At 40.0% G+C, this 10,991-nt stretch overlaps 1 protein-coding gene and 1 pseudogene across 3 annotated transcripts in view; one reads left to right on the top strand and one right to left on the bottom strand.

Annotated features, from left to right (window-relative positions):
• Nucleotides 1-10,991, top strand: part of LOC147312342 (MAM domain-containing glycosylphosphatidylinositol anchor protein 2) — a 198,961-nt gene that overhangs the window by 51,569 nt on the left and 136,401 nt on the right. The window lies entirely within an intron of this gene.
• LOC147312343 (low choriolytic enzyme-like) lies at nucleotides 2,226-5,833 on the bottom strand (annotated as a pseudogene).

Here is a 10,991-nt window from a genome sequence, read left to right as displayed (position 1 = left end):
AGAGGGAGAGATATACTGGACATGAATGCTTAGTAACATCAGCCGTGGGAGGTTGAGCTCTATGAAAACATATATATTTGTCTTGTAGGCAGCACAGTGGTGCAATGTTGAGCATTGCAGCCTCCCGGCAAAACGATCCTGTGTTTACATCTGTTGGCTTTGCTGGGCCTTTCTGTGTGAAGTTTACATGTTCTCACTTACATGTGCCTAAATAATAATAATAATAATAATAATAATAATAATGGATACTTTATTGATCCCCATGGGGAAATTACTTGTTTTTCTCTGCATTTGACCCATTCACTCTGTGAAGCAGTGGGCAGCCCACTAAGCAGGCGCCCGGGGAGCAGTGTGTAGGGACGGTACCTTGCTCAGGGGTACCTCAGGTATTAAGAGTTCCTCCCACAGTTGAAAGGCATGCATGTTATGTCACCTGGTGATTCCTGTCCCAAACGGTCATGGCAGATATCCATGTTATTCCTGGTAAAAGGGATTTTTTGTTTCCACTCTCACCAGTGCTCTTGCTCATAGGGGGTCATGTGATTGTTGGGGTTTTCTCTTTTTTCTCTTTATTTTTGTTTACCTTACAATATAAAGCAGCCAATGTTTTTGTGATTTAGCGCAATATAAATATAGTTGAATTGAGTTGAATTGAATTTAAAAAGGCTATGGCTGAGAATATCAGTGGGAATGGTTGTCTGTCATTCTGTGTTAGCCCTGTGAGAAGTGATCTGTCCAGAGTATACCCCACCTTTTGGCCTGTGACAGCCATCATGCCCCAATTGAGAAAGCAGTTAAGACAATGCATGGATGAGCATTTATTTGCTGGTTCAGGTTCTTCTATTTACACTTCAAGAAAAATCTTGGTTATACCATCTTCTAATATCACTATTTCTTAGATTAATTGTATGAATTTTGAGTAAAGGCAATCAAGTGTAATTTTGAAATAAAAACCATGATTATTACTTGATTTCTGTTTGCTGAGGAAACAGAAATCAGATGATTATTGCTTTAGTTTGGAGCTACATTGCTGTAACCACCTACGATGCAGTTTTTTTCCTTCCACACAGAACACCCTATTTATGCCAAAAGAGCAGCTCATTTTACTGCTGGTATCAGAACAAAGCTCCTTTTTGTTTTAACCCCCTATGAGGTTGATCACTAATAACTTAAGTGCTACACATTCCATCAGTCCATTTCATAATAAAATGCACATTTGCTTTTTTATTTTATTCTGGCTGTAACTGGTTGTTGTGTTAAAATGTGTTGTTTCAAATAATATCATTTCTTCAATTACTCGCTAACTATTTTCTAAAACCTCAGAATGCAGAAATGAATTGTTTAGCGCAAGAGTATTTACATTTATTAAATCCTCACTAATAGATCATCATCCTCCAGACTGTTGTTTACAGGAAAGAAGAGGTACTGTCTAGCTTTCTGGCGCCATAAACCGTTTCAGGGTCTGATTTTGCATGACAGGACTGGCGCTTTTGAAGAGATTCCATCACAGCAACCTTTAAATGACGTGGTCCTCTGCTGTACATCACAATAATGTGGCATTTATTATCAGTGAGGGAAAATTACACGGTGTGTGTGTTAGAGAGAAACAGTGCTACAAACTCGAGCTTCTGTTTTATGTGTGAACTCCATGTACGTCAAATTCAATGTATTTGTATATTTTACAATGTTTGCATGAAGCATTTTGAACACGTGCGTCTCGGTGTGTATGTGCCAGCTACATGCCTGTGCCTGTCCACTTGGAGGATCCGCGTGGGTGCACAGGTAATCCAATTTGAGTTTTGGAGTCAAAGCACAGCACGAGTAATGTTCAATGATGTATGACCCATCCATTCGGTTGAGCTTTATTTCTAATGCTTTGCAACTGCAAGAAGAGGTAGATCTCATTCAGCTGGATGTCAGCCTAGTGGAGCCCACAAAAAAATCTGCTTTTCTTTCTTTGTTTTTACACATCTGCAGTTTTCTTAGGTGGAGAATAACCTTCAGAAAACCCAAAGCTGTAAATTCTTTCCAGCATCATATTTAGCTTTATTTTATTTCTCGGTGGCATAGTTTTTGTTAAATTGTGACATGTTATTTTTATGTTACTTTGCACTAATTAGCACTATCATTTTTTAAATAAGGTTTTATAAGATAAATTTTGAGTGTGCACCCCCCCACCCCAATTGATGACCATCATGGTAGAACTGAAACTTCAAAATGTTATTTCACAAATCATCACAATTTTTGGGGGTGGGAGTTAATGTTTCTGACTGTGGAGTAATTCCGAAGGCAGTCCTATAATTAGGAAGAATTGCAAAACCCGATTAATTAGAATATATTTCTGTGAAAGAGATTTACATTTAATACATTTGACTTAAGATTGTGTTTTTGTTGAGCCTTACCTTCCATAGTGCATGACAGAGGAGTAATCATATTTAGTGTTGAGATTGTAAGAGTCCTTCTTATAGAAGTCAATGTAATAATCTGTAGAAGAAACACCAATAAATTGAAAAGATTAAGCAATGAATCCGATTTCAATTAATCATCATTTGAGATTTTTACCTTTTATGATGTTTTGCCAGTTGACTCTGATGTACTCGTCGCGGTCGCTTCGAGTGTGTTCATGGTAGAAACCAAGTGCATGCAGCAACTCTGGGTGATGCCATGCTGGACGCAGCCAAACCTCTGCAGTGACACCACCTGCATTTCTCCGATACGACCCAGCAAAGAGGAACAGCTAAAAATGTAAACAGTAAACAAAAGTAGAGAAAATAATGTATAGAAGGCAGTGAAATTTGTCTTATCATCCAGTCTGTGAATGCTTCTTTACTATTAGCTAGTGATAAGGAATATTCTAACAGACTACAACAGTTTGACAACCCTCGGAGTATGTGGCAGGGACTAAACACGATCACAGACTTTAGAGGGAAAACCAGCACACCGCAGACCACGGCCTCTCTGTGTGAGGATCTAAACATATTCTACGCTAGATTCGACACAGCGAACACCATGAGACCGGACAGTGTGCGCACCGTGGATGACGTCAGTGCGCACACTGTGTCTGAGGAGGATGTGCGGAAGTGCTTCAGGAAGGTGAACGCACGCAAAGCTACTGGTCCGGACGGGATTCCCGGCCGCGTCCTCAGGTCATGCGCGGCTCAGCTGGCTGGAGTGTTCACGCACATCTTCAACCTTTCCCTCTCTCTGTCTGTAGTCCCAGCCTGCTTCAAAATGGCCACCATCGTCCCTGTACCCAAATCCTCCACCATCTCCTCATTGAACGACTGGCGACCTGTAGCCCTGACCCCCATCGTAAGCAAATGCTTCGAGAAGCTGGTCAGGGACTTCATCTGCTCTGCACTACCCGACTCACTGGACCCTCTACAGTTTGCATACCGCCACAACAGGTCCACTGATGATGCCATAGCCCTGACACTACACACTGCCCTGTCACACCTGGAGAAGAGAGACACGTATGTGAGGATGCTGTTTGTAGATTACAGCTCAGCATTCAATACCATCGTTCCCTCGAAGCTGGACAGGAAACTGCAGGATCTAGGACTGAGCAGCTCCCTCTGCAGCTGGATCCTTAGCTTCCTGTCTGACAGACGCCAGGTGGTCAGACTGGGCAGCATCACCTCATCCCCCATCACACTGAACACTGGTGCTCCACAGGGGTGTGTACTGAGCCCTCTCCTGTACTCACTCTACACCTACGACTGCACAGCCACTAACAGCTCCAACATCATTGTGAAGTTTGCGGACGACACTACAGTGGTGGGTCTTATCACCAACGGTGATGAGACGGCTTACAGGGAGGAGGTCAGCGCCCTGACCCACTGGTGTCAAGACAACCATCTCACCCTCAACGTCGCAAAGACAAAGGAGTTGATAGTGGACTTCCGGAGGTGCAGAGAAGTACACACCCCCATCACCATCAACGGCGCTGCTGTGGAGAGAGTGAGCAGCTTCCGGTTCCTTGGCGTACACCTGGCTGAGGATCTTACGTGGTCAGTACACACAAACAAAACAGTGAAGAAGGCGCAGCAGCGCCTCTTCTTTCTCAGGAGACTGAAAAGATTTGGCATGAGCCCCCGCATCCTCAGGACCTTCTATCGCTGTGCCATTGAGAGCATCCTCACTGGATGCATCACCACCTGGTATGGCAACAGCACCGCCTACAACTGCAAAGCTCTCCAGCGAGTAGTGCGGTGCTCTGAACGGATAATTGGAGGTGAGCTTCCCTCCCTCCAAGACATCTACAGGAAGCAGTGCCTGAGGAAAGCGGGGAGGATCATCAAGGACTCCAGTCACCCCAGCCATAAACTGTTCAGACTGCTTCCATCAGGAAGGAGGTTCTGCAGCATCCGGTCCCGTACCAGCAGACTGAGAGACAGCTTTTTCCATCAGGCCATCAGACTGCTGAACACGTCATAGACACCTCAGCTTCACTACTGGAACTTTAACATTATGCACTCCACACTGTATATAAATGCCACTTGTTTTGCACATATTCAACTCTGTATATTTTATATATTTTATTATTATTATTATTATTATTATTTTATTTTATTTTTTTACTATTTAATTTGTAAAAATGTGTATACACACACACACACACACACACACACACACACACACACACACGTAGGAAAATATTTAGTATACACATCCAGAAATGCATACACTATTATATATTGTACATATATTTATTAGTTTCAGGTTGGCCATTCTTGTATTTTGCTCGTTTGTGTTGTTGTGTTTGCACATCTCTGTTGCTTGTGGGGCTCGCACACAAGAATTTCACTCGCATGTGCTGTGCCAGTGTGCCTGCACATGTGATGTGACAATAAAAGTGATTTGATTTGATTTGATTTGGTTGCTGTAGTACTTGGAAAAATTAAAGCGTTATAGTTTATAATTTGCAGTACTTTTAGACAAAATCTATTTATTTACATGTGACTGAAACTACAATATTCCTATCTTCAACCAGATAGTATAACTTTGACCTTCAATCAAATAGTAGTCCAGTAAATAACTTACCCGTATCTTGGTTCAATGGTTAGGTATGCCCCCTCCGCTGTGCGTGGAATGAAACAAACACAGGTTGCTGTTTCAAAGCCCTTCATGGCCTCTAAAATGGTCTTCTTCTCACTCTCACCATCGTCTACAGTTGTGAATAACTTAATCAGTGACGTAAGTGTTTCACTGGATAAATGATGTTAATGTGCTGTGGCATGCATCACAGTTAAACCCACCATATTTATCACTTAGAACGTAAGGGATGTCAACATTCCCAGATGTGGGAATCAACAGGCTATTCCATCAACAGGAATAGTTTTTATTTGGGCATTTCATGTTTTTCAGGAGGAGTATATCTCCTTCCACCAGAAACTCTGTCGATCCTATAAAAATACACGAAAGAATGACTTTTTAGGCAATTGACAAAATAAGAAAGCGCTGTTTTTCTCCAATATAATGATTGGATACTCACCATTGTTCATCCTGAGGATGGTTACAGCCTTGTTTTTACAATGAGAAAAGTGAGAATGTGACACAGTTAGTTATATGGAGCTACAACGAGGCAAAACCAGATTTGGTCACTTACCATTGTGACCAGCATGAGCCTGTGAAAATAATACAGAAAAAAATATAGATAGTCGTTTATAATGTTGTGTTACAGATAACGATAGGCGCCAATGTTATGGGAGATGCGACATCTATTAAAAACAGCATTTACAAGCAGGTTTAGTTTTTAGTTAGTATTTCCTTACATGGTCATGATGAGGCCCAGAAGCAGCAGCAGAAGAGAAACTCTTGTCGTAAGGTCCATGTTGGTCTTGATGTGCCAGTGGTGAAGGTGTCAATTGAGAGACTTCACTTGTCTTCCAATGAAGTGATGCTAAAACCCAGTCAGGGGTGAGCTTATATGCCCAGTGTCCAGGTGTGTCTGTGTACAGAGATTAGTGGTAGGGGTTCAAAAGGCTTTGCCTTAGGCACACAACTGATTAGTGTGCCCTGTGTAGCTTTGCCCACTGCTTCCACACTGATAATCTCATTCTAAACTTGTGCTATAAACATTCAGTGTAAAGAGTTTTCTGGCACTGCTTTCAAGTAGTAGTTTTTAAACCATTTACACACCTGAGAACTAAAGGCTGAAGTATGTGTGTTTAAAATTGTTGTGTTGTTGTGAATCAGTTGATTTTCTGCTTCTTCAGTTGGTGCGGATAGAGAAAAACACTTGTAGGTTTATGCTGCTCTGTTATATGTACTGTTCTACCTCCGGTAGTGTTTTCAGAAGTTTTGTATCAAAAGGTAAGGTACATATTGGAGTGTGATTCATTGTACAGCCCATCCAAGAAGTGTGTCCCAGGCAGCAGGTTTTATTAAAATTCTAACATTTTATTTTTTTACGTTACTTGCCGCTAATTTTTTTGTTTTTGTATATGATTAAAAAATGTAAAATAACAAACTCGTGTGCAAAATGTTCAAACTGAAACTGAAAACTTTAGATCATAAACCAAAACAATGGTTCTTACCATACATTTTTTTAGAATCAGCATATTTTTAATTGATGGTGTAAAACTGTTGTAATGGTGAGGTAGGTGGTTGGATAAATCTGATTTATATACAGCACAAGACAGCCTTCATCTTAACTAGAGACAAGTTAGTGTTTTCTAAATTTGGGAGAAAATAAAAAGAATGAAATACAGCTGTACAGAAAACAAATGTCTGATGCAAATAAAGAAGACATTACCTGGAGAGGGTTGCAGTTGTATAAACTTTTAATGGGTTTTGGTACAATATACAGCATCAGAATAGAATTTGACTGAGCAATCAATTGCCAGTCAAGAAAAAATGAATCAATTCTCTTGATTTCGCTTCTCCAGTGTAAGAAAAGTGTTCTCTTGATTTACATTTTATATTATTCCAAAACAGATTCTGAACTCCAATTTAGACCGGAGGAAATTAAAATGAGCTTCTTTTTTTTTTCTTCAATTTTATTGACAAAGGTAATAGTCCATGGATGCAGCCCTACATAATAGCTCAAATATGTTTTTTATTTCACTGTGACTTCATCATTTCTGGGAGGTGTAGTAGTAAATGGAAGAAGTGGAAAAAAAGAGAACTTCTGGCACCTTGTTCCTGAACACCAAACAGCAGTGATGACATATCCAAGCCCAACACTGATGTGGTCCTGTGCTGTACATCACAATAATGTGACATTTATTATCAGTGGGGAAAAATTACACTGTGTGTGTGTTAGAGAGAAATGGTGCTGCAAACTCTGGCATCTGTTTATGTGTACTTCAAATTCAACGTATTTGTAAGAGAACTTCTGGGACCTTGTTCCTGAACACCACACAGCAGTGATGACATAGCCTAGCCCTTCTCTGCTCTATAGTACATCTGAGTCTCTTCCTCTGACACTATGTGGGCAGCCAAGGACAACAGTCAATGAGCAATATCAATTTATGTAATAGACTATTAAACAGTGTGCTTAACATTTAGACTTGCTACACTGGTGTTCAGTGGGAGTGTGTGCCAGGAAGTCCTCTGCCGTGATAATAGCCCTCTGAAATGAAACATGTTAGCCCGCTCTGCTGGCTCTTACTCACTCTTGCTTCTCCTCCTACAGTCGGTTCCCTGACCCCAACACAGGTGCCCTGCTTACTCTTCTTCCTTTCACCTTTTGCTCTGAATACCACTGGTTGTCAAAATAACAATTAACTGTTTTATATACTGCATTCATGTCGAGCATTACCTGTGAACCCTCTCATTATGTATTGTTGCATGCAAGTGTTGAAATATCTAATTCATTTCTTTAGTTGTTTTCTCACTGGCTGGTTAATTTCATGTCTGACATGCAGCTGATGTTTTGCTTTTGTTTGTTTTTTTTTTTGTTTGTTTGTTTGGGTTTTTTTTTTTTTGGGGGGGGGGGGGGGGGTTACAACCCGAAGACTTTATAGAAGTAGCTTTCTGCTTGCTTTCCTCTGTCTCCTTTCTTGCCCTCTCCTTGTTCCTAATACTAGAATCAATCTGTGATGGTAAACATCGTGTTCATAATAATTGACATTCAGACAAACAGGAACAATTACATCGAATATGAACACTGTCTTAATTGGTGTGCATTTCCAGTCCTGTAAGAGTCATGTGAAAAGTAAATTAATCAGATGTCATTGTAGACTGATTGAGCCACAATCTAGTTGCACAGTCCATTCAGAGAATAACTGCGTCTGATGGATGACATGTCAAGTGCTTTATGAGGGACATTTGAAACTGATAATCTTAAAGGTCAAGGAGAAGTAGCAGCAAAATAAAAAGACAGAACTTTTTTGTTTTTGGTCAGGCGGTTTTAACATAACCGTGTCTGGTGCGTGTCTAATGGAAAGAGCCAATACTGTAGCAAATTTAAAATGAAATTCACAAGATGTGTTCAGCTGGTGAAACTTAATGGGATTGTGGACTTTTTTGAAGGAAAACAAACACATCACTGTCTTTATTGGTACCAGTTATAGTGTGGTACGTGCCTTGCTCAGGGGCACATCAAAACTGATTATGAGCGCGAGAAAAGTGTGACTCATTCAGTCTGCCCACCCACGTTTTCCCAGCTCGCCTAGAACTGATGATGTTAGAGAAGTAGTTGCAATCCCATTTCCCTTCCTTCAGGCAAAAGTTGCTGAGATAAACCCTTTCTGTTAGCACTTCTGTGTAGATACATCATCATTTTGAACTTTTAGAACATTAATGAAATAATTTAAAACATCTCAACCCCAGTGTGGAGAAACACATGCTTCATAAATTTAACAGTTGAGATTTAGCTCTTCACAATGTTCTGTAGGTTTCTGCTGTGCAGTGATGATGTTACCCTGTAGTTTGTAGAGATGGCACGATACCACTTTTTTATGTCCGATACCGATACTGATATCATAAATTTGGATATCTGCCGATACCGATATGAATCCGATAGTGTTTTTTAATCAACAAAACTGTTTTTTAAATATCTTGCTGCATTTTGTATAAGTTCATACTCAAGTTTAAAACAACAACTACACTAAAGCTATTCTGTTATACCTGTATGCAAAAAAAAAAATTTCATAGTTCAGCAATACTGATCAATCTAATAAACTTAAACCTACACCATCCTCACTATTCTGGTATTTTAAAGAGTACTTAGCATAAATATTAAGCAACCTAACTAATAGGGTTCCAACTCCCAGCAACAACAAAAATAAATAAATAAAAAATAGGGAACCACCCCTCACGCTCCACCTCATGATGCTTAATCGACGTAATCAACCTTAATTTGATGCAGTGTGGAAAAAAAAATGCACAGAAATCAATTATTTTTCAAGAAATATTAAATAGATTCAACATCTTTCTTCAACAAAATTGCAGACTGCACAGATGGTACCTTCCCAAAGGAAAAAGTACTATAGCTTACTAGGGTATATATATATTAGACTTAATAGTCACTATATACAGTAATTGACTTCTATTCATTTTACATCAAATTAAAACTTTGGGTGTCAGATAATTATTTATTAAAAGCTAGAGAATAAGAAAGAAAAGTATGTCTTTGTGCCCCCTTTTCCCAGTTAATGCCCTATCGGCCCCCCTGGCTAAACTTTGCTAGATCCGCCCCTGCACAGTTACCAGCGTCAGCTAGGTAGAAAAAGATCCTCGAGTAGAAAGTAATATTAAATAAATTCTAACAACAGCTTATCAAGCTTAAACGTGCTGCTGTTGTTCAGCCGCTGGTTTCCTCTTTCTGGTGCAAAGTGGGCCAAAAGCAAACTAGAGACACGGACTCGCGACAGAAAAGCCGATCAGCTGATCGTTAAGCAGTTTCATGATTGAAGTAGCAGCAAGAGAGAGAGAGAAGCAGTCGCTCCATATATTAGTTGTTAAGCTTAACGCAGGAATGCTTTACAAACATTCAGAGATGGACTTACACACTTGCTTTACTTCTCTCGGGGATAACTTTGTCGGAGATGAAATGCCGGGTTGCTAGCGAAGCTCCAAATGCTATCCAGACCACCACAGGTTCTGCATGCCACAGCCGCTCTATCACGTGATGCCTACTGCTCCAACGTGCTAACGTTCTGAGGTGAGTTACGGCGTGTTGCAAGTTTTGTGAGGTGCTTTCGTGATATTTAATGGATCGGATTACATTTTTTATTTTTCTCCGATATCCGATCCAGTAATTTAGGTCAGTATCGGACCGATACCGATACGTAATATCGGATCGGTCCATCTCTAGTAGTTTGTTTTGTTTTCTCCTATAATGTTTTGGGTTTCTAATCTTACAATATACAATGCTTTGAGATGAATGCTAGTGTGATTTGGCTTTCACTGTCATATACATAATTGTACACTGTTTTGCATGAGTATTACAGAGCTGAGTAAACATAAAACTAGTGCTCCAATCTGCTCTGTTGTTTTTGAAGGATCATGCTTTGGTAAACTTTCTAAAATAAATGATTTAAAGCTGTAAATATCTTGATACAATATACAGTGTTGTGAAAATATCTTCAGCCACCCAGCATTTCTTTCTATTTTGAAAAAGCGAAAGGGAAATAGGGATTTATTGAAATCACACATGTAAGTACAGTCCATGGGGCAAACACAGTTTTAAGTACAATTTTTAACAAACAATTCTAACACTATGGAGCATGACCAGCCTGAGCATCGCCTGAAATCTTATGGCCAAGCTTTCATGTCATTTCTTTAAGTAGTCTTCAGGAATTTTTCTCGAAGGACATTCAAAGTCGTTCTAGGAATGTTGGCTGCAAGTTGTTCTGTTCTCCATCAAGATGATTCCACACTGCTTCAACAATGTTGATGTGCAGGTTCTGTTGAGGCCAGTCTATCTCACCAGTCCAATCCACTGTGAGTTTTTCTATCCAATTATGGTTTTATTGAATTGACAGTGTATTTAGAATTTTTGTCCTGCTGTAAAGTTGTCCAGTTGAATCTCTCAGGTCCAG

The sequence above is a fragment of the Aulonocara sp. 'chitande type north' Nkhata Bay genome, linkage group LG15 (genome assembly GCF_057382095.1).
Source record: "Aulonocara sp. 'chitande type north' Nkhata Bay isolate Kocher_YH1m ecotype deep benthic linkage group LG15, A_spYH_male_GT1.1, whole genome shotgun sequence".
Classification (NCBI taxonomy): Eukaryota; Metazoa; Chordata; class Actinopteri; order Cichliformes; family Cichlidae; genus Aulonocara; species Aulonocara sp. 'chitande type north' Nkhata Bay.
Note: the sequence above shows the minus strand (reverse complement) of the source record. Positions and strands in the feature narration are given on the sequence as shown.